Source organism: Bombina bombina, chromosome 8 (genome assembly GCF_027579735.1).
Source record: "Bombina bombina isolate aBomBom1 chromosome 8, aBomBom1.pri, whole genome shotgun sequence".
NCBI lineage: Eukaryota > Metazoa > Chordata > Amphibia > Anura > Bombinatoridae > Bombina > Bombina bombina.
The window spans coordinates 214182202-214210047 of NC_069506.1; the positions used below are offsets into that span (position 1 = coordinate 214182202).

Below are 27846 nucleotides of genomic sequence, written 5' to 3' on the forward strand. Positions count from 1 at the left end.
TACCAGTGACAGCTTTCCTCAAACCAGCAGTGCCTTCTGTACCTATCTGGTATCACCAACAGTACCCACTGGGTATCCTGTGCCTGCTGCAAAACCTGTGTCTGCTTTCTTCTCACTAGCTGTGTCTGCTGTACCTACCATGTATTCTGTGACAACCTCCACTTTAAGAGTTCAATTAAAGTACCAGTGCCAATTTGGACTTTGTTACTGCAAACTACTTAAAGAATTCTTAACCTTGTATCGGACTCTAGTGTTCTGGATTTGGGCCTATTTTTAAACTTGCTGTGCCTATGATCTTCAATCTGAACTACCAACTGCTCTTTTGCTTATCTATTCCAAAACATTATTTCATTGTTATGTGTATCTGTTCCTGCATGACAAAAATATTTTTAGAAAAAAAGAAAAATAACTCTACACAATCACATCATCATTTACAAGGAAATCTACTGCTAGTAAATCATAAACGTCTTTTTATTAATCAGTGCCCTGGAGGATTGCACAGTATCCAATACACGTTGAACTAACTGAATTAGTCTATTTTGAGTATTAAGGATTCTTTTGAAATTATTATGTACACATTTCCTTAAGTGGTACACGTTCTCAACAAATATTTCTGGCATATCCGTAAAACTTGATTGAGTTTCTGTACACGCATCACATTTTGTAGGCTCAGCTTCAACATCCAGGATCTCATCCTTTTCCACAACATCTGTAAATGTTAAACAATTGGTAAATGTCATATATGTATTCATTTTAGACTTTTAATAGTCTTTAAAATTACCTTTCTCAGCAGACACATGTGCCTTATCAAAAGGTTGCTCTTCGTCAATTAATGTGTACAATTTCTCAAAAAAAGTTAAATTTTGAGGTTTGTCTCACTGTATACTGCACAGTCTATAGCATTAAATAATAGTTAGAGATATTTGTTTAACTCTATACTGCAACGTATGTAGTAGCAATTAGAGAGATTTGCATAACTGTATACTGCACAGTATGTGGTATAAATTAGCAACTAGAGAGATTTGTATAACTGTATGCTGTACAGTCTGTAGTATAAAGAAACAATTACAAATATTTGTCTAACTGTATACTGCTCAGTGTGTAGTATAAATTAGCTATTAGAGAGCTTTGTCTAACTGTATACTGCACAGTCTGTAGTATAAATTGGCAATTAGAGAGCTTTGTCTAACTGTATACTGCACAGTCTGTAGTATAAGTTAATAATCAGAGAAATTTGGCAGTAATATTCGAATTGGGAATCAATATAAAAAATGGAAAATTTGAAGTTATATATACACACGCCATTAGAAATGAAAACATCTTTTGTAAGGCATTTTTCAAGCCCTATCCTATATATTGATGGCTATACTGGGCTTCCGTTCACACACTGCCTGGGTGTATTAGGGCATTCCTTAACTCTAGAGGCATGTGAGGGTCTGGGAGAGAAAGTTATGCATATAGCAAATTGTCTTAGCTCTTGCAGTTTGCTTCATGGCAGCGTACTGCAAGCAAGAATACAATTTCATTGCAAAGTCAGACCAAATACCTATACACAGGCAGTCCATACATGATTGTAAGGTGCTCAGATCTCAATGCTGCAGTAACATAGTAACATAGTAGATGAGGTTGAAAAAAGACCGAAGTCCATCGAGTTCAACCAACACAAATCTAATATACTTTAAAAAAAAAAAAGCTACAATTGAGCTTAAATTAATCCCACCCATTTAATACAAGCAATCATATCCATGAATTTTGTTTCTAGACAGAAATGTATCCAAACAATTTTTGAATGTATCTAGGGTATTGCCATTCAATACCTCCTTTTGTAATGAGTTCCACAATTTTATTGCTCTTACAGTGAAAAAATGTTTCTGTTGCAGGAGATTACATCTCCTTTCCACCAACCTTAAATTGTGACCTCTTGTCACAATCAATTTTCTTGGAATAAACAGAGCTTCTGCCATCTTTGTATATGGGCCTTGAATATATTTATATAAAACTCATGTCACCTCTCAAGCGCCTTTGTTCTAGGGAAAACAGACCCAGTTTGGCTAGCCTCTCCTCATAGCTTAAATTCTCCATTCCCCTTATTTCTTTCATGTAATTAGCAAGAGTCCATGAGCTAGTGACGTATGGGATATACATTCCTACCAGGAGGGGCAAAGTTTCCCAAACCTCAAAATGCCTATAAATACACCCCTCACCACACCCACAAATCAGTTTTACAAACTTTGCCTCCTATGGAGGTGGTGAAGTAAGTTTGTGCTAGATTCTACGTTGATATGCGCTCCGCAGCAGGTTGGAGCCCGGTTTTCCTCTCAGCGTGCAGTGAATGTCAGAGGGATGTGAGGAGAGTATTGCCTATTTGAATGCAATGATCTCCTTCTACGGGGTCTATTTCATAGGTTCTCTGTTATCGGTCGTAGAGATTCACCTCTTACCTCCCTTTTCAGATCGACGATATACTCTTATATATACCATTACCTCTGCTGATTTTCGTTTCAGTACTGGTTTGGCTTTCTACAAACATGTAGATGAGTGTCCTGGGGTAAGTAAGTCTTATTTTCTGTGACACTCTAAGCTATGGTTGGGCACTTTTTTATAAAGTTCTAAATATATGTATTCAAACATTTATTTGCCTTGACTCAGGATGTTCAACATTCCTTATTTTCAGACAGTCAGTTTCATATTTGGGATAATGCATTGAATCAATCTTTTTTTCTTACCTTAAAAATTTGACTTTTTCCCTGTGGGCTGTTAGGCTCGCGGGGGCTGAAAATGCTTCATTTTATTGCGTCATTCTTGGCGCGGACTTTTTTGGCGCAAAAAATCTTTTCTGTTTCCGGCGTCAGACGTGTCGCCGGAAGTTGCGTCATTTTTTGACGTTCTTTTGCGCCAAAAATGTCGGCGTTCCGGATGTGGCGTCATTTTTTGGCGCCAAAGGCATTTAGGCGCCAAATAATGTGGGCGTCTTATTTGGCGCTAAAAAATATGGGCGTCGCTTTTTGTCTCCACATTATTTAAGTCTTATTTTTCATTGCTTCTGGTTGCTAGAAGCTTGTTTTCTTGGCATTTTTTCCCATTCCTGAAACTGTCATTTAAGGAATTTGATCAATTTTGCTTATATGTTGTTTTTTTCTCTTACATATTGCAAGATGTCTCACGTTGCATCTGAGTCAGAAGATACTTCAGGAAAATCGCTGTCTAGTGCTGGAACTACCAAAGCTAAGTGTATCTGCTGTAAACTTTCGGTAGCTGTTCCTCCAGCTGTTGTTTGTACTAATTGTCATGACAAACTTGTTAATGCAGATAATATTTCCTTTAGTAATGTACCATTACCTGTTGCAGTTCCATCAACATCTAAGGTTCAGAGTGTTCCTGATAACATAAGAGATTTTGTTTCTGAATCCATTAAGAAGGCTATGTCTGTTATTCCTCCTTCTAGTAAACATAAAAAATCTTTTAAAACTTCTCTTTATACAGATGAATTTTTAAATGAACATCATCATTCTGATTCTAATGACTCTTCTGGTTCAGAGGATTCTGTCTCAGAGGTTGATGCTGATAAATCTTCATATTTATTTAAAATGGAATTTATTCGTTCTTTGCTTAAAGAAGTACTAATTGCTTTAGAAATTGAGGATTCTGGTCCTCTTGATACTAAATCTAAACGTTTAGATAAGGTCTTTAAATCTCCTGTGGTTATTCCAGAAGTTTTTCCTGTTCCTGGTGCTATTTCTGAAGTAATTTCCAGAGAATGGAATAATTTGGGTAATTCATTTACTCCTTCTAAACGTTTTAAGCAATTATATCCTGTGCCGTCTGATAGATTAGAATTTTGGGACAAAATCCCTAAGGTTGATGGGGCTATTTCTACCCTTGCTAAACGTACTACTATTCCTACGTCAGATGGTACTTCGTTTAAGGATCCTTTAGATAGGAAAATTGAATCCTTTCTAAGAAAAGCTTATCTGTGTTCAGGTAATCTTCTTAGACCTGCTATATCATTGGCTGATGTTGCTGCAGCTTCAACTTTTTGGTTGGAAACTTTTGCGCAACAAGTAACAGATCATGATTCTCATAATATTATTATTCTTCTGCAACATGCTAATAATTTTATCTGTGATGCCATTTTTGATATTATCAGAGTTGATGTCAGGTTTATGTCTCTAGCTATTTTAGCTAGAAGAGCTTTATGGCTTAAAACTTGGAATGCTGATATGTCTTCTAAATCGACTCTACTTTCCATTTCTTTCCAGGGTAACAAATTATTTGGTTCTCAGTTGGATTCTATTATCTCAACTGTTACTGGTGGGAAAGGAACTTTTTTACCGCAGGATAAAAAATCTAAAGGTAAAAACAGGGCTAATAATCGTTTTCGTTCCTTTCGTTTCAACAAAGAACAAAAGCCTGATCCTTCTTCCTCAGGAGCAGTTTCAGTTTGGAAACCATCTCCAGTCTGGAATAAATCCAAGCCTTCTAGAAAAGCAAAGCCAGCTTCTAAGTCCACATGAAGGTGCGGCCCTCATTCCAGCTCAGCTGGTAGGGGGCAGGTTACGTTTTTTCAAAGAAATTTGGATCAATTCTGTTCACAATCTTTGGATTCAGAACATTGTTTCAGAAGGGTACAGAATTGGTTTCAAGATAAGACCTCCTGCAAAGAGATTTTTTCTTTCCCGTGTCCCAGTAAATCCAGTGAAAGCTCAAGCATTTCTGAAATGTGTTTCAGATCTAGAGTTGGCTGGAGTAATTATGCCAGTTCCAGTTCTGGAACAGGGACTGGGGTTTTATTCGAATCTCTTCATTGTACCAAAGAAGGAGAATTCCTTCAGACCAGTTCTGGATCTAAAAATATTGAATCGTTATGTAAGGATACCAACATTCAAAATGGTAACGGTAAGGACTATCTTGCCTTTTGTTCAGCAAGGGCATTATATGTCCACGATAGATTTACAGGATGCATATCTACATATTCCGATTCATCCAGATCACTATAAGTTCCTGAGATTCTCTTTCCTGGACAAGCATTAGCAGTTTGTGGCTCTGCCGTTTGGCCTAGCTACAGCCCCAAGAATTTTTACAAAGGTTCTCTGTGCCCTTCTGTCTGTAATCAGAGAACAGGGTATTGTGGTATTTCCTTATTTGGACGATATCTTGGTACTTGCTCAGTCTTTACATTTAGCAGAATCTCATACGAATCAACTTGTGTTGTTTCTTCAAGATCATGGTTGGAGGATCAATTCTCTAAAAAGTTCATTGATTCCTCAGACAAGGGTAACCTTTCTGGGTTTCCAGATAGATTCAGTGTCCATGACTCTGTCTTTGACAGACAAGAGACGTCTAAAATTGATTTCAGCTTGTCAAAACCTTCAGTCACAATCATTCCCTTCGGTAGCCTTATGCATGGAAATTCTAGGTCTTATGACTGCTGCATCGGACGCGATCCCCTTTGCTCGTTTTCACATGCGACCTCTTCAGCTCTGTATGCTGAATCAATGGTGCAGGGATTACACAAAGATATCTCAATTAATATCTTTAAAACCGATTATACGACACTCTCTGACGTGGTGGACAGATCACCATCGTTTAATTCAGGGGGCTTCTTTTGTTCTTCCGACCTGGACTGTAATTTCAACAGATGCAAGTCTTACAGGTTGGGGAGCTGTGTGGGGATCTCTGACGGCACAAGGAGTTTGGGAATCTCAGGAGGTGAGATTACCGATCAATATTTTGGAACTCCGTGCAATTTTCAGAGCTCTTCAGTCTTGGCCTCTTCTGAAGAGAGAATCGTTCATTTGTTTTCAGACAGACAATGTCACAACTGTGGCATACATCAATCATCAAGGAGGGACTCACAGTCCTCTGGCTATGAAAGAAGTATCTCGAATTCTGGTTTGGGCGGAATCCAGCTCCTGTCTAATCTCTGCGGTTCATATCCCAGGTATAGACAATTGGGAAGCGGATTATCTCAGTCGCCAAACGTTGCATCCGGGCGAATGGTCTCTTCACCCAGAGGTATTTCTTCAGATTGTTCAAATGTGGGAACTTCCAGAAATAGATCTGATGGCGTCTCATCTAAACAAGAAACTTCCCAGGTATCTGTCCAGATCCCGGGATCCTCAGGCGTAGGCAGTGGATGCATTATCACTTCCTTGGAAGTATCATCCTGCCTATATCTTTCCGCCTCTAGTTCTTCTTCCAAGAGTAATCTCCAAGATTCTGAAGGAATGCTCGTTTGTTCTGCTGGTAGCTCCGGCATGGCCTCACAGGTTTTGGTATGCGGATCTTGTCCGGATGGCCTCTTGCCAACCGTGGACTCTTCCGTTAAGACCAGACCTTCTGTCGCAAGGTCCTTTTTTCCATCAGGATCTCAAATCCTTAAATTTAAAGGTATGGAGATTGAACGCTTGATTCTTGGTCAAAGAGGTTTCTCTGACTCTGTGATTAATACTATGTTACAGGCTCGTAAATCTGTATCTAGAGAGATATATTATAGAGTCTGGAAGACTTATATTTCTTGGTGTCTTTCTCATCTTTTTTCTTGGCATTCTTTTAGAATTCCGAGAATTTTACAGTTTCTTCAGGATGGTTTAGATAAAGGTTTGTCCGCAAGTTCCTTGAAAGGACAAATCTCTGCTCTTTCTGTTCTTTTTCACAGAAAGATTGCTAATCTTCCTGATATTCATTGTTTTGTACAAGCTTTGGTTCGTATAAAACCTGTCATTAAGTCAATTTCTCCTCCTTGGAGTTTGAATTTGGTTCTGGGGGCTCTTCAAGCTCCTCCTTTTGAACCCATGCATTCATTGGACATTAAATTACTTTCTTGGAAAGTTTTGTTCCTTTTGGCGATCTCTTCTGCCAGAAGAGTCTCTGAATTATCTGCTCTTTCTTGTGAGTCTCCTTTTCTGATTTTTCATCAGGATAAGGCGGTGTTGCGAACTTCTTTTGATTTTTTACCTAAGGTTGTGAATTCCAACAATATTAGTAGAGAAATTGTGGTTCCTTCATTATGTCCTAATCCTAAGAATTCTAAGGAGAAATCGTTGCATTCTTTGGATGTTGTTAGAGCTTTGAAATATTATGTCGAAAGACTTCTAGTCTATTTGTTATCTTTTCCGGTTCTAGAAAAGGCCAGAAAGCTTCTGCCATTTCTTTGGCATCTTGGTTGAAATCTTTAATTCATCATGCCTATGTTGAGTCGGGTAAAACTCCGCCTCAAAGGATTACAGCTCATTCTACTAGGTCAGTTTCTACTTCCTGGGCGTTTAGGAATGAAGCTTCGGTTGATCAGATTTGCAAAGCAGCAACTTGGTCCTCTTTGCATACTTTTACTAAATTCTACCATTTTGATGTATTTTCTTCTTCTGAAGCAGTTTTTGGTAGAAAAGTACTTCAGGCAGCGGTTTCAGTTTGAATCTTCTGCTTATGTTTTTCATTAAACTTTATTTTGGGTGTGGATTATCTCAGCAGGAATTGGCTGTCTTTATTTTATCCCTCCCTCTCTAGTGACTCTTGCGTGGAAAGATCCACATCTTGGGTAGTCATTATCCCATACGTCACTAGCTCATGGACTCTTGCTAATTACATGAAAGAAAACATAATTTATGTAAGAACTTACCTGATAAATTCATTTCTTTCATATTAGCAAGAGTCCATGAGGCCCACCCTTTTTGTGGTGGTTATGATTTTTTTGTATAAAGCACAATTATTCCAATTCCTTATTTTATATGCTTTCGCACTTTTTTCTTATCACCCCACTTCTTGGCTATTCGTTAAACTGATTTGTAGGTGTGGTGAGGGGTGTATTTATAGGCATTTTGAGGTTTGGGAAACTTTGCCCCTCCTGGTAGGAATGTATATCCCATACGTCACTAGCTCATGGACTCTTGCTAATATGAAAGAAATGAATTTATCAGGTAAGTTCTTACATAAATTATGTTTTTCTTTGTGGCTTTTCTCTGAACTTTTTCTAGTTCTGCAATATCTTTTTTGTGATCAGTCCACAGAACTGCACTCCATACTCAAGGCGAGATCTTACCAGGAATTTATATAGTGACAGAATTATACTTTTCTCCCTTGAATCAATGCATCTTTTAATATATGCTAGTATCTTATTAGCCTTTGAAGCCGCTACCCTGCATTGTGCATCAGGGGTGTATTTAGGTTTTGTGCTGCCCTAGGCACTCAGAATCCTGCTGCCCCCTTCCCCCCCCCCCCCCCTCTGGATTTAGGTCATTTTTGGCCATATCATTTTTTGGTCAGGGAGTAATGTGACTTTTTTTGGTGGAGCTGCAGTTTCAAAGCTTTATATTCTGTATTTCCAAGGTCAGCAGCAGTGAACTTTTTTATTGGCTACAGTGACTTATAGCTTCATAATAATGCATTACCAAATTAATCAATGCTTTTCTATTAGTTTGTCACATTATTTGGAGTACAGACAATTAACAGCTATTCTATTATCACTTTAGTTGCACTGTGATCACAAAAATGCTGCTTTCTCCTATTTCATACAAATAACATATTTTCATTTTGTATAGCAGTAAAAAATGTGAAAAACTGAAAAGCATTGATTGGTTTGGTAATGCAATGCATTATTATGAAGCTATAAGTACAGAGAAACTGCATTTTTTGTTGTTGTGTAGCAGCAAATGATAAACATACATTTTAAATGTTATTCAATTACTTCATATTGTCTGACATTTTTATTTTTGTGAGCTTGCTGAATGTTCCACCCTCTGTGTTAGCAATTATTAGCATTCCTTAGAGTAACCAATCCATTGATATTTTTGTAAGAAAAAAAGCAGGGCAAACAAGAAATATCTTGTCACGTGACCGCCGCATGGAAAAAATAAAACATTTTTGGGAAAAAAATACAAAATTAAAATTAAAAAAAAGCAGTTGCCAACATAACAGTGCCAGTGCCGCCCCCCCAAATCTGACGCGATAGGCACCGGCCTTGTTGGCCTATGCATAAATACGCCCCTGTTGTGCATCCATCTTTAGCTTGTTATCTATTAATACTCCCAAATCCCTTTCCTCCTCCCTTTCCCCCTCCTCTTTAAATAATACATTGCCTGCTTATTTTTACTTCCAAAATGTAGAACCTTGCATTTTCTCATATTATATCTCATTTTCCATTTACCTGCCCATACTTCTAATTGTTGCAGATCCCTTTGTAACGAAAGTTCATCCTGCTCTGACCTAATGACCTTACTTAACTTAGTATCATCTGCAAAAATAGAGATGTCGCTATTTAATTCTTGCTCAAAGTCATTTATAAAAATATTAAAAAGAATAGGACCCAGTACTGTTCCCTGGGGGACTCCACTGATTACCTTTGTCCAATCTGAGTATGATCCATTTACTACTATTCGTTGCTCCCTATATTTTATTCAGTTATTTATCCATGAGCTAACATTTTCAGATAATCCCAGTCCCTTAATTTTGGGCATTAATCTCTCAAGTGGTACTGTATCAAATGCCTTTGCAAAGTCTAAGTATATCACATCAACTGATTCCCCTTTATATATATTTTAACTTACTTCCTTGTAGAATCTAATTTGATTAGTTTGACATGATCTATTTCTCATAAAACCATGCAGATTTGAACTCATAATCCTGTTTACACGAATATTCTCATCAATATAATCCCTTATAATCCCTTCAAGTATCTTCCCCACTGTCAGAGTAACTGGTCTATAGCTTCTTGAAACAGCCCTGTTTCCCTTTCTGAAGAGTGGCATCACATCAGCTTTACACCAATCCTTGGGGTACTATGCCTGAGGATAATGATCATTATGTTTTTCTCCATAGTTTAATAGAAATCAAGTTTAAATATTTTAGAGTTAATAAACAGCTGCTATTTATTGGTTACATTTATACATCATTGTTTCTAATGAGCAAATATTCTAAATTAATAAGAAAGAATACTGTTTTAAATAGGTTTAATTTAAGTCTATAATATTTAATCTCAGCAGTTGGAATCCAGTATCAACCACAGTTCTAAATTCTATTGCTTTGCGCAGATCTAACCAATAAGCTTCTCATTAAATTGTTCAATTTATGTTCAATGCTCAATTCAAGTATTTAAAAATGTACAACATATTTTTTTTTCCTTGTCCATTAAATTTTAGATTCATAATTTCTGTTTAAATGATGCAAAACTATTGCTGCATTTTAACTATGTTGCAAAAAGTCGTTGTGCAAGTGTTTAAAAAGATATAGGCATATATATATATAAAGTGTGTGCATGTCTAATATAGACATGGTGTTACTATATGTAAAAATAATAAAATAACGGATATATTTTTAAAAATGTCTGATTTTTTTTAAACAAATTATAACCCCCCCCACTAAACTAATATATTAGATAGACTTATTACATACAAAGCAAGATAGTTCAAGGCATGATTTGTCATAATTGTGATGATTATGGCTTACAGCTCATGAAAACCCCAAATCCACAGTCTCAGAAAATTAGAATATTACATGCAATCAATAAAACAAAGATTGTACATAGAACAATATCGGACCTCTGAAAAGTATAAGCATGCATACTGTATGTACTCAGTACTTGGTTTGGGCCCCTTCTGCAGCAATTACTGCCTCAATGCGGCGTGGCATGGAAGCTATCAGCCTGTGGCACTGCTGACGTGTTATGGAAGGCCAGGATGCTTCAATAGCGGCCTTCAGCTCTTCTGCATTGTTCGGTCTCATGTCTCTCATCTTTCTCTTGGCAATGCCCCATAGATTCTCTATGGGGTTCAGGTCAAGCGAGTTTGCTGGCCAATCAAGCACAGTAACCCCACGGTCACTGAACCAGGTTTTGGTGCTTTTGGCAGTGTGGGCAGGTGCCAAGTCCTGCTGGAAAATGAAGTCAGCATCCCCATAGAGCTCGTCTGCGGAAGGAAGCATGAAGTGCTCCAAAATCTCCTGGTAGATGACTGCGTTGACCCTGGACTTAATGAAGCACAATGGACCAACACCAGTAGATAACATGGCTCCCCAAATCAACACAGACTGTGGAAACTTCACACTGTACTTCAAGCAACTTGCAGTGTCTGCCTCTCCATTCTTCCTCAATACTCTGGGTCCTTGGTTTCCAAATGAGATGCAAAATTTGCTCTCCCCAGAAAAGAGGACTTTGGACCACTGAGCAGCAGACCAAGTCTGTTTTTCTTTAGCCCAGGTAAGACGCTTCTGACTTTGTTTGTTGTTCAGGAGTGACTTGACAAGAGGAATACAACATTTGAAGCCCATGTCCAGGATCCGTCTGTGTGTGGTGGCTCTTGATGCACTGACTCCAGCCTCAGTCCATTCTTTGTGAAAGTCCCCAACACTTTTGAATGGCCTTTTCCTGACAATCCTCTCCAGGCTGCGGTCATCCCTGCTTCTTGTGCACCTTTTTCTTCCACACTTTTCCCTTCCACATAACTTTCTATTAATGTGCTTTGATACAGCATTTTGGGAACATGCAATTTCTTTTGCAATTAACTTTTGATGCTTTCCCTCCTTATGGAGGGTGTCAATGATAGTTTCTGCACAACTGTCAGGTCAGCAGTCTTTCCCATGATTGTGATTCCTACTGAACCAGACTGAGAGACCATTTAAAGACTCAGGAACCCTTTGCAGGTGTTATGGCTTAATTAGTTGAATAGAGTGGGACACTTTGAGCCTAGAATATTGCACCTTTTCACAATATTCTAATTTTCTGATATTGTGGATTTGAGGTTTTAATGAGCTGTAAGCTATAATCATCACAATTATGACAAATTATGGCTTGAACTATCTTGCTTTGCATGTAACGAGTCTATCTCATATATTAGTTTCACCTTTTAACTTGCATTAGTGAAATAAATGAACTTTTGCACGATATTCAAATTTTTCGAGTTTCACCTGTATGTATATATATATATATATATATATATATATATATATATATATATATACACATATATATATATATGTATATATATATATTTATATCTATATAAACAGACACACATATATATATACACACACACAAGCACACATATATATATATATATATATATATATATATATATATAATGTTGTGACAGAGAACAGGGAATTGTGAGTAATCAGGTGTATATTTCTCCTACTATGTTGAAATGTGTATTTAGTTTTTAAATCCCAGGGAAATGTGTTATATAAAATGTGGCTAGGAATTAAGATACTGTGTTTTTGGGTCCCTGGCGTAGAACACTGGAGAGAGGGTGGGCCAGTGTTCCATTCCTCAGTTTTCTATTGCTGAGAGTAAGCAATCAGGAAGGGATCTTTACTCACCTGTGTTTAATTAAAGGAGGGTAATTTATTCCCCAGCTGCTAGGCGGAGAGAGATGGAGCGAGCCACCACAGTGTTTGACTTAGAAAGAGACACACATTGCAGCTGAACTGAGAAAAACTAATAACATTGAGTTTGCTAAAAACAACATGTTTTGTTTAGTTTAGTTTACCCTGTTTCAGTAAGTGATGTGAACTTATGTTAGTAAGAACTCAAACTTAGCTAGGCTTTTGTTTGTAGTATTAAGTGTGTCAAACTGCTAAAAATGAACGGCTAGATTACGAGTTGTGCGTTAGGGTAAAAAAGCAGTGTTAAGAGGTCCTAACGCTGCTTTTTTCTGCCCGCTGGTATTACGAGTCTTGAAGGTTTAGGGTCACCGCACACTTCTTTGGCCTTACCGCAAAACGACTTACGTAAACTTCATAAAGTCTTTTTTTATGGGACTTCCATAGCGCCGGTATTATGAGTCTGTTCTGGGAGGCCAAAAAGGGAGCGGTACACCCTACCCCGTCAAGAGTCCTAATGCATTTAAAGTCAGTAGTTATGAGTTTTATGGTACAATGCCATAACATAAAACTCATAACTAAAGTGCTAAAAAGTACACTAACACCAATAAACTAACTATTAGCCCCTAAACCGAGGCCCTCCCGCATCTCAAACTCTATAATACATTTTTAATCCCTAATCTGCCGCTACAGACACCGCCACCTCCTACATTATATTTATGAACTCATAATCTGCTGTCCCCAACATCGCCGACACCTACATTATATTTATTAACCAATAATCTGTCTCCCCCAATGTCGCCGCAACCTACCTACACTTATTAACCCCTAATCTGCGGCCCCCAACGTTGCTGCCACTATAATAAACATATTAACCCATAAGCCGCCGCACTCCCGCCTCGCAAACATTAGTTAAATATTATTAACCCCTAATCTGCCGTCCCTAACATCGCCACCACCTACCTACATTTATTAACCCCTAATCTGCTGCCCCCAATGTCGCCGCCACTATATTAAATGTATTAACCCCTAAATCTAAGTCTAACCCTAACACCCCCTAATTTAAATATAATTTAAATAAATCTAAAGAAAATTACTATCATTAATTCCTATTTAAAACTAAATACTTACCTATAAAATAAACCCTAAGATAGCTACAATATAACTAATAGTTACATTGTAGCTATCTTAGGATTTATTTTTATTTTACAGGCAAGTTTGTATTTATTTTAACTAGGTAGAATAGTTATTAAATAGTTATTAACTATTTAATAACTACCTAGCTAAAATAAATACAAAAGTACCTGTTAAATAAAACAATAACACCTAACACTACACTATAATTAAATAAATTAACTAAATTAAATACAATTACCTAAATTAAATTAGCTAAAGTACAAAAAAACAAACAAACACTAAATTACAAAAAATTATAAACAAATTACAGATATTTAAACTAATTACACCTAATATAATAGCCCTTTCAAAATATAAATGCCCCCCCCAAAATAAAAAAAAACCCTAGCCTAAACTAAACTACCAATAGCCCTTAAAAGGGCCTTTTGTGGGGCATTTCCCCAAAGTAATCAGCTCTTTTACCTGTTAAAAAGAATACTAACAACCCCCCCAACAGTAAAACCCACCACCCACACAACCAACCCCCCCAAAAAAATACTATCTAAAAAAATCTAAGCCCTGAAAAGGGCATTTGGATGGGCATTGCCCTTAAAAGGGCAGTTAGCTCTTTTGCAGGCCCAAACCCTAACCTAAAAATAAAACCCACCTAACACACCCTTTAAAAAACCTAACACTAACCCCCTGAAGATCGACTTAACGGGAGAAGTCTTCATCCAGGCCGGGCCGAAGTCCTCAGCGAAGCCGGGAGAAGTGGTCCTCCAGACGGCAGAAGTCTTCATCCAGACGGCATCTTCTATCTTCATCCATCCGGCGCGGAACGGGTCCATCTTCAAGACATCTGGCACGGAGCATCCTCTTCCAACGAAGTCTTCTTACTAAATGACGGTTCCTTTAAGTGACGTCTTCCAAGAATTCTATCAGCCAATCGGAATTAAGGTAGAAAAAATCCTATTGGCTGATGCAATCAACCAATAGGATTTAGCTCGCATTCTATTGGCTGTTCCAATCAGTCAATAGAATGCAAGCTCAATCCTATTGGCTTATTGGATTAGCCAATAGGATTGAACTTCAATACTATTGGCTGATTGCATCAGCCAATAGGATTTTTTCTACCTTAATTCCGATTGGCTGATAGAATTCTATCAGCCAATCGGAATCTAAGGGACGCCATCTTGGATGACGTCACTTAAAGGTACCTTCATTCATCTTTAGTCGTCGGATGAAGAGGATGCTCCGCGTCGGATGTCTTGAAGATGGACCCGCTCCACGCCGAATGGATGAAGATAGAAGATGCCGTCTGGATGAAGACTTCTGCCTGCCTGGAGGACCACTTTGCCCGGCTTGGATGAAGACTTCTCCTGGCTTCATTGAGGACTTCGGCCCGGCTTGGTTGAAGACTTCTCCCGGTAAGTCGATCTTCAGGGGGTTAGTGTTAGGTTTTTTTTGTTTTTTTTTCAAGGGTGTATAGGGTGGGTTTTATTTTTAGGTTAGGGTTTGGGCCTGCAAAAGAGCTAACTGCCCTTTTAAGGGCAATGCCCATACAAATGCCCTTTTCAGGGCAATAGGGAGCTTAGTTTTTTTTAGATAGTATTTTGTTTGGGGGTTTGGTTGTGTGGGTGGTGGGTTTTACTGTTGTGGGGGTTGTTTGTATTTTTTTACAGGTAAAAGAGCTGATTACTTTGGGGCAATGCCCCAAAAAATGCCCTTTTAAGAGCTATTGGTAGTTTAGTTTAGGCTAGGGTTTTTTTTTATTTTGGGGGGGGGCATTTATATTTTGATAGGGCTATTAGATTAGGTGTAATTAGTTTAAATATCTGTAATTTGTTTATTATTTTCTGTAATTTAGTGGGGGTTTTTATACTTAGCTAATTTAATTTAATTTAGGTAATTGTATTTAATTTTGTTATAATTATAGTGTAGTATTAGGTGTTATTGTAACTTAGGTTAGGTTTTATTTTAAAGGTACTTTTGTATTTATTTTAGCTAGGTAGTTATTAAATAGTTAATAACTATTTAATAACTATTCTACCTAGTTAAAATAAATACAAATTTGCCTGTAAAATAAAAATAAACCCTAAGCTAGCTACAATGTAACTATTAGTTATATTGTAGCTATGTTAGGGTTTATTTTATAGGTAAGTATTTAGTTTTAAATAGGAATTATTTAGTTAATGATAGGAATTTTTATTTAGATTTATTTTAATTATATTTAAGTTAGGGAGTGTTAGGGTTAGACTTAGATTTAGGGGTTAATACATTTAGTATAGTGGCGGCGACGTTGGGGGCGGCAGATTAGTGGTTAATAAATGTAGGTAGGTGGTGGCGATGTTAGGGATGGCAGATTAGGGGTTAATAATATTTAACTAATGTTTGCGACGTGGGATTGCGGCAGTTTAGGAGTTAATATGTTTATTATAGTGTCGGCTACTTTGGGGGCGGCATATTAGGGGTTAATAAATATAATGTAGGTGTCAGCGATGTCGGGGGCGGTAGATTAGTGCTTAAAAAGTGTAAGATTAGGGGTGTTTAGACTCAGGGTTTATTTTAGGGTGTTAGGTGTAGACATAACTTTTATTTCCCCATAGGAATCAATGGGGCTGCGTTAGTGAGTTTTACGCTACTTTTTTTCAGGTGTTAGACTTTTTCTCAGCCGGCTCTCCCCGTTGATCCCTATGGGGAAATCGTGCACGAGCACGTACGACCAGCTCAATGCTGACTTAAGCAGCGCTGGTATTGGAGTGCGGTAATGAGCAAAATTTTGCTCAATGCTCACTTCCTGCCTTTTAACGACGGGTTTCTGAAAACCTGTAATACCAGCACTGCATGTAAGTGAGCGGTGAGACAAAACTGCTCGTTAGCACCGCATAGCCTCTAACGCAAAACTCGTCATCTAGCCACAGATTGCTGTTATCTGCACTTGGACAGTGAAAATAAAACTGACTGTTTAAATTTATCAAGGCTGTGTCATTTATACCCTGCCTAGAGGACCGTGCTTTTTCTTTTAAATCGGGCACCAGGAGTGGATGCTGAATTACAAAATATATATATAAAATTAGCTGGTGCCATGCACTCACCCCTACTTCGTCAATCCGCCCGGACTGTTTATATATATATATATATATATATATATATATATATATATATATATACAATATATATATATATATATATATATATATATATATATATATTGTAACAGGAACCACTTTTAACCACGGTCTTCTAGGGCACAAATGCAGCACAGGACAGTCACTGTAGTTCAAAAGGCTTTATTTTTCACAGCAATAACAAACAGGCAGTTCATTTTCAACAGAGGGAAATCCTTCCTCTGCAGCAAAGCTAAATGCTTTTAAATGTGTCCCAGCACTTCACAGCATTCCACAAGTGCTTTGTAAAAATAATGTCCTTTTACAGTTCACAGGAACAAAAGTCTTTTACACAGTGTAACAAACACACACACCAGCTTCTGTAGCTGTATATCTCTCTCTCAAGGCCTAAGTGAGGCTGCTATTTAAACCCTCACAACTTCTAATTAGCCACACCTGTGATTAGCTGCTGGACAGCTTCCCAGCTGTCTGGGATAATCAAATACACACACTTTCTCCCTGGGGTTTTTTTTTTTTTTTTTTTAATTTAAATTTTTTTATTAAGACATTTATAAAGGAAAACAGAGATGTAAACATACACAACGTTGTCCAATATATTGTGGACTGCACTTACTATCATTTTAGAGTTTGGTGTACATCTATTACAGCTTAGGTTAATTCAAACATTACTGCCATAATATCTGTGTTTACATTCATGTGCATATCAATCTAGTACATTTGTGTTGGTATTAATATAAGAAGATGTCTTATTTTTTCTATATTGAAAGATAGATAGGATGTATTTTTAATGATATTTACACCATCAAGACAAAAGAGTCTAGAAGTGATATATAGAAATGGATATCTGAAAATTGTTGGACCTATATAGAAAAATTCTCAACTATGTCTACAGAGCCAGCCCAGAGGCGGAGGGGAGGGTGGGAGGGGGGACAAGGGGGACAGGATTGGAGTTACGGTGGAGGAAATGATTCAGGTGGTAGGAGGGAAGCGGAGATTATCTCAGTCTGGGTAGATTGTTAGCCAAGGAGACCAGGTGTCCCTATAGGAATCTGATTTATCTAGAACTCTATGTGAGTATTGTTCCATCATCCTAATGTATCTGACGATAGTCAGTACTTGTGTGAGGGATGGAGGTCTCTTTCTCTTCCATTCTCTAGCAATCGCTAACTTCACTGCCATGAAGACATAGATTGTTAATGCATCAGAAGACTTGTTTAGATTAGGTGCCTGTATATGTAATAGGGTGATTTCTGGGAGGAAGGGAGGATTAATGTTTATAGTGTGAAGAATGGAAAAAAGTTCTCTCCAAAGCAGCTGTATTTTTGGACAAGTCCACCATATGTGCAAGGGCGTGCCCGTCTGTCCACACATCCTCCAACAAAACTGTAAATTTTGTGTAATATGGATGGGACCAGGTGCCATCTCACCAGCAGCTTGTAGTGTAACTCCCATAACGTGGCACAGTGTAAAAGTTTTCTAGTTATCTGGATTCTTTTGTGCCAAGTGGCAGTGTCCACTATGAATCCTATCTCTCTCTCCCAGGCCAGGATCTGAGGGATCTTTTGTCGCTCTTTAGTGTTAGACAGTAGGTTATAATGGAAGGATAATGGGTGTTTGATGAGGTGGGCCCTAGTCCAAGCCCGCTCCCAAAGTGAGGGGGGTCTAAGATGCTGCTTAGGGTAACCCCAAGAGCGTAGCAAAGAGCTAAGTCGAAAGGCCTCAAATTGTAGTCTCGACGGTATTAGGAATTTAGTGCAAAGCTGTTGGTGTGAAGTCCACTCTCCAGAGTCGTAAAAATCTGTTACACCCGTAATATGCAGGTGCTGCCAGAGCTCTGGGTGTGCGTCTGGAAGGGAGAATATAGCTGCAGGAAGGGTAAGGTTGGGTGAGGGGTGGGGTGCTATGTGGGGGGGGGTGTCGGATCTGTTCCCAAAAGAGGAGGGCATCATGAAAGATGGGATGTGTATCTCTCAGCGTTTGCCCATGGTGGGAAGGGATCCAAAGCAAATCTGAGAGCGCAAGATAGCGAGGTAGTAGGGAAGTCTCTATGTGATGCCAGCCATGGGCTTGAGATTTGTCATTCCACGCGAGTAAGTGTGTGAGTCTGGCTGCATTATAGTATGTAATAATGTTGGGAAGAGCGAGTCCTCCCTGGTCAGTCGGTCTCTCTAGTGTATGTCTAGCAGTTCTCGGTCTCCTTTCTTTCCAGGTATATGATGTAAGTAGACTTTGTAGTTTGTTTAGAATCGGTCTCGGGACATTATAGGGGATGCATCTAAAAAGATAGGTGATTTTTGGTAAGAAAGACATCTTAACGGCCGCGATTCTGCCCGACCAGGAGATCTCCCTGAATTCCCAGGAATCCAGAAGTCTACGTAGGGCCGGGAGCCTCTCTGTATAATTTTTGGCTATGGTGGTTGTTATGTCTGGGGCCAAGTGTACTCCCAGTACTTTAATGGAGGTAGTGTTCCATTGAAAGCGATAAGCGCTCTTCAGGGTTCCAAGCTCCCTGGCGGAGATATTAAGGGGAAGGGCCTCCGTCTTTGTTACATTAAGTTTGTAAAAGCTGATTTCACCAAATATCTCAATAATGTTAAAAAATTCTTTAAGTGAGCTTATTGGGGAGGTAAGGAAGAGGGTAATGTCGTCTGCGTAAAGAGATATTTTATGGTCGGAGCCTGCTAAGGAAATGCCCCTGACCAGTGGGTTAGATCTAATGGCCTGCGCTAGGGGTTCAATTGCGAGGGCAAAAAGTAAGGGCGATAGGGGGCAGCCCTGACGGGTACCATTAGTTATGGAAAAGGGCTCTGAACAAAAACCCACTCCTCTAATTTTGGCCGTAGGGGAGGAATAAAGGGCCTGTATAGCTTTGATAAAGGGGGCAGGAAAACCAACGTGTATCATCGTCTCCCATAGGTAATTCCATCTAACTCTATCAAAAGCTTTTTCAGCATCCAGGGAAAGAGCCAGAAAAGGGTCCCCTCCCCTGGATGCTAGACCCAGAACATCAAGAATGCGCCTAGTAGCATCAGGGCCTTCGCGGTTGGGAATGAAACCAACTTGGTCAGAGTGTATTATTTGTACGATCCCCTTTGAGATTCGAATGGCAAAGAGTTTAGCATATAATTTAGTATCGATGTTTAGAAGAGAAATAGGCCTATAGCTACTACACTGCTCTGGCGATTTCCCTGGTTTCAGAATGGTAACTACTGTAGCCTCCAGAAATTCAGAGTTAAAGGAACCCTTTTGCATGATCTCTTGGAACATTCTGCAAAGAATAGGGGCTAGTATATCTTGATAATTTTTGTAGAACCTAGCGGTATAACCATCTGGGCCTGGCGATTTTCCTAGTTTTAGGGATTTAATAACTTGTTTGACCTCTGATACAGTTATTTGGGCCGTTAGTGCTAACTTGGTTTCTGGGGTTAAGGCAGGAAGTTGTAGCGAGGATAGGAAAGTGTCTATTACTGTCTTGGAGGGGGGTGCGCTGTCCAGGGTCGTCTCTATATTGTAAAGTTTAAGATAGTAGTCTCGGAACGCGTGTCCTATGTCTCTAGGTGAGTGAACTAATTCGCCTACCTCATTTCTGATCGCAAGGACCCTTGATTGTGCCATGCGTTGCTTAAGCTTCTGAGCTAATAGGGAAGAAGGTTTGTTACTGAAATGGTAATATAATTTCTTAAATTTTTCCAGCATGGCCTGTGTTCTCATAAGTTCTAGGTCCTGTATCTTTTTATTTAGCACGGAAAGCTGATTATTGAGTTCATCTGAGTATGAGCTATGTAATTGCTCACGTATAATTTTGGATTGGACTATTAGCGAGGATAAATTGGCGTCTCTCTCCCTACGCTTGGTGTTATCGAAGTTTATGAGATGGCCTCTAAGGAAAGCTTTGAGTGTAGCCCATAAATTTTCAGTGGAAGTGAGCTGATCGTCATTGAGATCTAGGAAGTTTTGGATTAAGTCATGTAATTTTAGCTTTATTGAGGTGTCCGTTAACAACCAGTCTTTGAGTCGCCAAGTGGGGTGTGTAGTGGGTGTGGCATGGGCGCTAAATGATAGATATAAGGCGTCATGATCTGACCAAGTTATTGGAATAATCTTGGTATGGGAAATTTTATCTAAAGACCTCGGTGGGAGAAAGAAATAGTCTATTCTGGTATGTGATTTGTGCACGGGGGAGTAGAAGGTGTAATCCCTCTCCTGTGGGTGATATGATCTCCATGCATCATACAAGTTATGTTGGCTCATGAGTGTCTGAAAAGTTTTTGAGAGTGAATTTATGGATCTATCTCATGTAGAAACTTTGGGGCCATTTCTATCTAGGACACGGTCCCAGACTAGGTTGAAATCTCCTGCAATTATGAGTTCGCCTTGTATTATCTCAGAGACTCGTCGGAAGACTTTTCTAAGAAAGTGGACTTGTCTGGCATTGGGAGTATATAGATTTACAAGAGTGACTGTATGAGTGTTGATCTTACAAATTAATATGAGGTAACGTGCTTGGGGGTCGACTTCGAGATATATGGATTCAAATTTTACATCTTTACTAATAAAGATAGCTACCCCTCTGGATTTTGAGTCAAAGGAAGCCTCAAGCACTATGGGGAATCTTCTAGAAGTACGAGAAAAAGATGTAGCTCTTGTCCAATGAGTCTCCTGTATACAGGCAACGTCTATTTTATTTTTTTGTAAGAAATTCAGGAGTAGGCTACGTTTAGTTGGGGAGTTAAGCCCCTGTGTGTTAAGGGATAAAAGCCGGAGATTTTCCATTCTAAAATTTAGAGTGCAGGGGAGGATAGGTGCAAAAGGAGTGCGCTGAGTCTACTTAAAGGGCAGGAAGAGGGCAAGAGAAGGGACTAGTGGTTCCCACCCCTGGGCTTGGCGGGGGCTGGCCGCAAGAGTAGATTCTAAGAAGATGGTCCAATTATAAATATAAGTCTGGTGGTGTAATTATTATTTGTGAAAGGTAGGTAAGTAAAGCACTACAGCGGGCCAGAGCCGCTTAGGTTTGAAAAAAAAAGAAAAGAGAAAGCCGGGGAAAGAATGAGAGATTTAAGGCATAAGGCCCTAAAAAAGAGATAAAAAAAGAGAGAGGAAAGTGGATAGGGAAAGAAAAGAGAGAGAAAGAGAGAGAGAGAGGGGCGGAGCCTAAAAAAAAAAAAAAAAAAAAATGGAGAGAGAGGTACTAAATTCCAGTGTCTATTGTTTAGCTAAGTGAGGAGTTTGGGTGAAAATGTAAGTTAAGATATCTAATCTAATACTATTTAAGTTAAATAAGGAGGGGCACAGTTGGTGGAGTTAGAACTCCCCTCCAGAAAGAGTAATATTTTGTGAATCGTGGAAGTGTAAGATATGTGAGGAGTAAGTTACATATAATAGGACAAAAAATAAACATATTGTAAAGTAAGCAATTCAATGAAACAAATAACATTATAGTAAGTATCTTTAACATAAATATAAATGTATATTAACATGAGATCAATCACTTGGTTGTCCCAGACGTGTCATTTAAATATCCTCCTGTTTCTCATAAGTCTTACCAGTACTGGGTGTAACCAAGAGAACGACCTAAATGGTAAAACATGGTTAACTTGAGTCTTAAACAGACAAACATGAGGGTCAATCATCTGCACCACCCTAACAGGAGGGAGCACTGAGTACTTATGAACTAGTAGTATCATGTACTGGGCTCTTATGTGAGTAAGATATGTACCCGTGTGTAAGCCCAGTATAAGCCTGAGTCTCGATGTGCCTCTTATGAGAGATGTATAGACAAGGAGGAAAAATGGGGGACCTCCGAGAGAGGAGGACCAGGTGTCAGATGTTTCTGAGATCAGTTCAGTTTTACGGTGTTGGAGGCCTGCTCCTGATGAGTGAGCAAGTTTCGAGGGAGTGGGTGGTGCAAATGTATTCAAAAAGATAAAGTATTACCTAAGCATCTCGAGCCTGTCTGTCTGGTGGAGGTGATGTTCTCAGTTGAGGTCTCCAGTCAGGGAGAGAAGGATTCAGACTATCAGCTGCTGCTGTGGTCTTTCTCTGTTGTTCCTGGGTAGAGGATAAACCCAGGGAGCGTAGAAGTTTCATACCTTGTTCTGGAGAGGTGATCACGTATGAGCGATCTTGATGTTGAAGAAACAATTTTACCGGAAACCCCCACCTGTACTTGATGTTATTGTGTCGAAGGATTTGGGTGAATTGTTGAAATGTTCTCCTTCTTGCTAAAGTATGTTGCGACAGGTCCGGGAAGATCTGGACTTTGTGGTATGGTTCCTGTAGGGATTTATTGGAGAAAGATGCCCTGAGTATTTTTTCTCTGGTGGAATAGTAGTGGAGTCTTGCAATGACGTCTCTAGGGGTATCAGCATTTGAGTTACGTGGTCGTAAGGCTCTGTGGGCTCTGTCGAGCAGGAGATCTTGTGGCTGAGGTGAACCCAGTAGCTCTTTAAACAGCCCGTTCAGAAAGTCCTGTAGATTGGCTGTGGTTATAGATTCCGGAATACCACGGAATCTTTAATTATTCCGGCGGGATCTATCTTCCTGGTCTGCCAGTTTGCCCTCAAGGTCTGTAATTAGCTCCGCCAAAGTCTGGGAGTACGCAAGGAGGTTTGCGTGATCTACTGCTAAGTCCTCATGCTTTTTCTCAAGCGTTTCTGTACGCTCTCCCAGAGATGAGAGGTCTCGCCTCAATTCACCCACCAACTGCTTCAGTTCCTGTCGTAAAGAAGTATAGTGAGAGTCCATCTTATCTGATAGGGACTTGATTGTATCCAAGAATGTGGCTTGCGATAATGCTGGTTGATTTCTTCTAGCGACATCTGTTTTGTGACTTTTACTATTTATTGTAGAGGTATCTCTAGATTCTTCCTCTGATAGATCTTGGTCCGAAGTATTTCTGCTATGGAAATGGTCTGTGAGAGTTCTCTTGGGGTTTTCCTGACGTTTCTGTTTCTTCTACATTGCTTGCGACATGTTCGTGATATTAAGTAGAGAAACTTGGTTAGGTACTCATACTATGTTGCACTATACGTAAGAGGTCTGAAAAGTGCAAAAAATGGTTTCCACTTCAGTGAAGTCTAGAGGGGGTTCCACCCACACCGTCACTGTAGCATTTAGCCCTGCATGTTTTTTGGGTCTGTACGTGAGAAGGCTATAGGTGTAGGCTAGGGAAGCTGTTAATGAAGGCCCCTCAGGAGGGAGATGTAGGAAGCACTAGCAACAAGGCGGGTCTGTCTCTGCTGCCAAATAATGATCTAGTCTGATTCCAGATTGAGAACAGCCCTGAGGCAGAAGTCACATATGAACTTTTTACTGGAGGTAACGTATAAGCAAAAGGCTACAGTCTATTAAGATAGTAAACGGTAAATACCAATCCAATCTCAGTTAGAGTGACAGATGTTAACTGCTGTGGTAATGTTAAAACAGCAGGTCACATAGCAAGTGAAGAAAATATAGTAAATACCAATCCACAAAGAGAAGTTAAGTTATGCAAAGTCCAGTATGGTAACCTGAGGATGTATATATAACTAGTCTGGACGTCTGAGAGGGTTGAGCCCCTTTAAAGCTGTGGGATTTGAGTGTTTATAGTTGTAGGGTGCAAGGTTGTAGCAGAGTTTGATAATAAAATATTGGAGTTCCAGGTAATGGGATTTTGCTCAGACAGGGAGTAATAACTAAGATCTGCTCTATGTAGATTAAACCTGCATCTGATGACAAAAGGAGCTGGGATAGCGTAATGCAAAGCCCTTATATGATGGGCTGTCAGAAGTGTGGAAAACTTTATTTTGCTTATATTTGCTGGTGGTGGATCCCCTTTTTCGTGTGCTTAATCTCTGTGCTCTTTTCCCTCCCTATATAGAAATTGCTTACTGGCCCCCGTGTGTTTTGACTGTAGGTGCGTAGAGAGGGGAACTGAGTTATGCAGCTGTAGGCCCACAACCTCCTCACCGGCACCCGTCAAGCAAGTGCGGTCTTATAGTACTCACTGTCAGGGGCTCAGCACTTTTTCCCTTCCTCTCCTGACCTCACTCACTCAGGGGCTCTGTGAGGCGATCCGGTAAGAGATGATCAATCCGGCAGCTCAAGAAGTGGTCAAGCAAATAGCCGCTGTTCAGCAGGTATGATTGTGGCGATGCCACGTGGGTCCGTATGGAGTATTAAGATGGCGCCGCCTCCGTGCGGCTGAAGCTATCGGGGCTACGTGCTGTCTCTGTGAAGCAGGGAGTGAGCGGGGAAATCAGACCTGCGCTCCGGAACGTAATGTCTGCTGGTACACTCACTCCTCTGTACTTGTTATGCTGTCTAGCACATTAGCCACTGTCGGATGTCCGATGTCACGGCCTCCCTAGATAGGGCTATGCATATAGTATATACTGCCCAGTTTCCTCTCAGACAGCCGGGTGATATGTCTATATAGGAGGGTCAGACCGCAAAGCTCACTAAATAAAAAACATCTATTATATGTAAAGACTGGGGAAATAAGATAATTAAAAGAAAAAGGCTAAGCTTGTATAATTTAGATGGATCTGTTTGAAAATAAAGCAGGAGCTCTGTAGAAGTGTGACCTTCTTCTCCCGGTGTTGGCTCCGCCCCCTCCCTGGGGTTTTAACTGAAAGGAGAAATAGCATGTACAATGCTTGGTCTTAAATATCTTCCATTTATAACCAGGCCTTGCTTTCTGTCACATATCCTCCCCCCCAACTCACACCCAGTGGGTTGAGCGACCATGGACATCAATGAATGTACCCGAGACAAACCATCAGCATTGCCCTGCAAAAGACCGGCCCCGTGCTCAACAGTAAAATTGAAGGGTTGCAAGCTAAGAAACCACCTAGTAACCCTTGAATTTGTTTCCTTATTCTGACTCATCCATGTGAGAGGAGCATGATCTGTTATTAATTTAAATTTTCTTCCCAACAGATAGTACCTAAGGGTCTCTAAAGCCCACTTAATGGCAAGGCATTCTTTCTCCACTATAGAATAGTTCTTTTCCTGTGGAATAAGTTTTCTGCTTAGGAAAAGGATAGGATGCTCTTCACCCTGACACTCCTGCGAGAGAACTGCTCCTAAACCAACATCAGAGGCATCTGTCTGTACAATAAAATCTTTACCGAAATTGGGGGTTACCAAAACTGGATGGGCACAAAGGGCATCTTTCAAATGCTTAAAAGCTTGTTCTGCTTCTGGGGACCATTTTATCATAATTGGGGCCCTTGCTTTTGTGAGATCTGTCAAGGGTGCCGCAATTGTAGCGAAATTCGGGATAAACCTTCTATAATAACTAGTTATCCCAATAAATGCTCTTACTTGTTTTTTAGTTAGAGGCTGTGGCCAGTTCTGTATGGCCTCTACTTTTGTTGTCTGAGGTTTAACTAATCCTCTACCAATAGTATAACCCAAGTACTTAGCTTCCTGTAAACCAACGGTACATTTTGCAGGATTGGCAGTTAACCCAGCGGACCGTATTGCATCAAGTACTGCTTGAACTTTTGGAAGATGGGATTCCCAATCTGTACTATAAATTATAACATCTGCCGCATAACGAACATGGGGTTTCAGAATTCTATCCATCATCCTCTGGAATGTTGCCGGGGCCCCATGTAAACCAAATGGCAACACAGTATACTGAAATAAGCCCTCTGGGGTTGAAAAAGCTGTCTTTTCCTTTGCTTGACTAGTGAGAGGCACCTACCAATACCCTTTCGCTAAATCAATTGTAGTGAGATAACGTGCTTTTCCTAGCCTTTCTATCAACTCATCTACCCTAGGCATTGGGTAGGTGTCAAATTTGGAAACACAATTAAGCTTACGAAAGTCATTACAGAACCTTAATGAACCATCCGGCTTTGGAACAAGCACGATTGGACTGTTCCACTCACTTTGTGATTCCTCAATTACCCCAAGCTTTAACATTTTTTCTACCTCCAGTTTAATAGCCTTTCTACGAGCCTCAGGGACCCTATAGGGTTTAAGGCAGACCTTCTTCCCTGGTTCTGTTATTATGTCATGCTTAATAACATTAGTTTTTCCCGGTACCACAGAAAATACCTCTTTGTTCATTCTAATAAAATCCTTGACCTCTCTCTTCTGATGTACAGATAGGGTTTCCGATATATTCACCTCTGGTTCAGTGACAGGGAGTTCTGTAGGTTTTACCAGATTTATATGATATATTTGCTCAGGTTTCCTTCTCCCTGGCTGACTTACTTTGTAATTAACATCATTTATAACCCTGATATTATTTCTTGCCTCTACCAATGTTGGATCCTCCCATTGGGCTTTTTTAAAATTACCAGGGCCACCAACCAGATCTATCAAATCATCAATATTTTCCAAGCTAGTACTTGGTACTTCATTACTCTGAGAAGGTTGATGACCTACTAATACAGGCATAGGGCAATAAATCTTATTTTTCTACTTTTCAATGGAACCCTCTTCAAAATCAGTTTCAGAGAAAGGAAATACATAAATATCAGAAGTTTGACATATTTCTGGAGATTCCCATAACTCCAGAAATTTTGGAAAATTTCTCCCTATCACCACCTCATGGGCTAAATTTGGTACTACACCAACACAATATTTTAATTTACCACACTGAGTCTCAATCTCCACCTCAGCTGTAGGATATTCCCGTTTATCTCCATGAACACAGATAATTCCCATTTTTTCCCCATAATCTAATACTGCATCTGGTACTAAAGATTTAGCCACTAGTGTGACCATACTTCCTGAATCAAGCAAAGCCCTAGACACTTTACCATTAACCGTCACAGTACACCAATGGGAATCATTATTAACAGAGCTGTTGCTATTAGACAATAGTGAATGTGCAACATTACAGTCCATAAATTCATCTTTATCACAGTCTCTAGCAATATGCCCAACCTCATTACATTTAAAACATCTTACAGGTTGGTTATATTTAAATGTTTCCTTAATTCCTGGGGAAATGTCTCTGGTGTTTTGCCTATACACCTGCTGCTCTCTTATCCCTTTTATCCCCTGAACAGTCTTACCAGTTCTTGTAGAGCTCTGGGACTTGGGATTGTGGGGCTGATCCATTGAAGATTGTTGCAAAACTTCTCCTGAAGCTATAAATCTTTCGACCAATACAATCAACTGATCCGCTGTTTGAGGATCACCTTGATTAACCCACCGCCGCAGGGAAGCAGGTAATCCACGCTGAAACCAGTCCATCACCAGTAGTTCCACTATTTTGGTAGCCGAATTAACCTCTGGTTGCAGCCACTTCCTGGCAAGGTGTATAAGGTCGAACATCTGGGATCTTGCAGCA

The 27846-nt window shown here is 39.6% G+C and overlaps 1 protein-coding gene across 1 annotated transcript in view; it reads right to left on the reverse strand.

Moving 5' to 3' along the window:
• Positions 1–592: 592 nt before the first annotated feature.
• LOC128638941 (V-set and immunoglobulin domain-containing protein 10) overlaps positions 593–27846 on the reverse strand; it is a 233390-nt gene continuing 206136 nt past the window's right edge. Inside the window, exon 8 of the mRNA XM_053691071.1 lies at positions 593–709. The gene's annotated coding sequence lies outside the window, so the exon portion shown is untranslated. The remainder of the gene's footprint in view (positions 710–27846) is intronic.